The sequence below is a fragment of the Aplysia californica genome, unplaced genomic scaffold, assembly GCF_000002075.1.
Source record: "Aplysia californica isolate F4 #8 unplaced genomic scaffold, AplCal3.0 scaffold00215, whole genome shotgun sequence".
Classification (NCBI taxonomy): domain Eukaryota; kingdom Metazoa; phylum Mollusca; class Gastropoda; order Aplysiida; family Aplysiidae; genus Aplysia; species Aplysia californica.
The window spans coordinates 707,844-709,059 of NW_004797485.1; the positions used below are offsets into that span (position 1 = coordinate 707,844).

General features: G+C 37.2%; 1 protein-coding gene across 1 annotated transcript in view; it reads left to right on the forward strand.

Moving 5' to 3' along the window:
* Positions 1-165: 165 nt before the first annotated feature.
* The window catches only part of LOC101848972, a gene marked incomplete in the record, with an annotated part of 113,683 nt that continues 112,632 nt past the window's right edge, over positions 166-1,216 (forward strand). Inside the window, 1 exon segment of the mRNA XM_013083170.2 lies at positions 166-273.

Here is a 1,216-nt window from a genome sequence, read left to right on the forward strand (position 1 = left end):
CCGCCTTCCACCCTCCACCCCACCCCACCTAAACCCCGTCCCTACCCCCTTTTTCATTTCGTCTCGCCTGTGGTCCCCTGATGTTACATGTTTATTCTTGTACTAGTGTTGTTGACGACAGATTGCACGGGGCTGATGGATCAATCAGCAAGGACCATGGGTAGGCCTATATAATCTACGACAGGCTGTTTAACTCCCCACCTCCACCTCTTTCTGGCCCCTCTCGTCACCGAAGACATAAACTTTTTTTTTCCGAGAACTGTAGGATTTCAGGTAGGTTCTGTTTTGTCAAGCTGGATAATTTTGTGCAATAAAAATGATTCTAGTTTCCAGATATAAAAAATTGAAATGTAAAATGTAAAATATAAATACAGAACACAAAGTGAATACATGTAAATAAATAAATACCGTAGTAAATTAAAATAAATAAATAAATAACTATTTATTGATCCTTGTTGGGAAATTTGGGTACAATGGCAAACATACATACATACATACATATATAAATGCACACATACAAAAATACATAATTATAAATAGATACACACATACATGCATAATTATAAATACATACATACATAAACACATAATCGTAAATACATACAGACATAAATACACAATATTACACCAATACAAAGTCAAATGATCCGCACCATAGTCAACGGGATTACGTCAGAGTGCGGTGATGTATTTTGGTGCAAGTCTTTGCTAGCAAACGACCCTAGCCTTTGGTTAGGTTTGGTTGCCTAGTTTGAAATCAAAATCATCTTTAGTTTTACAACATGCTAGGCCTTTTATTATTTAAAAAAAAAAATGCAGTTTCTTAATCCTTCAACTTTTGAATCGTACGTTTTCTGCTTGCTTTGCCTATGCTGACGTGTTATTATTTTGTTTGTGGTTTATTTCGCGAAGGGCAGCACACGGATAGCACAACGTGTAATTCGAGTTTCTGAAAATACAGTAAAAAATTTTTTTTCTCCAATCCCAATGAAAATTTTGTTCTCGTGTGAAAATTATGAGACTCTTGAATGGATCCCTTTGTCCACCTTATTGGCCATATGAACTTTGTTGGTCGGCATCTATTTCGCCAGCTGATATCATTATGGTATAAAAAATTATGTATTATACTCATCCGTTATGTTGGAAGACCACGATTGATCTTATACGGGGTGCCCACTACGGCTGGAATCGGCCGATCGGGCCGATCTCCCGACTC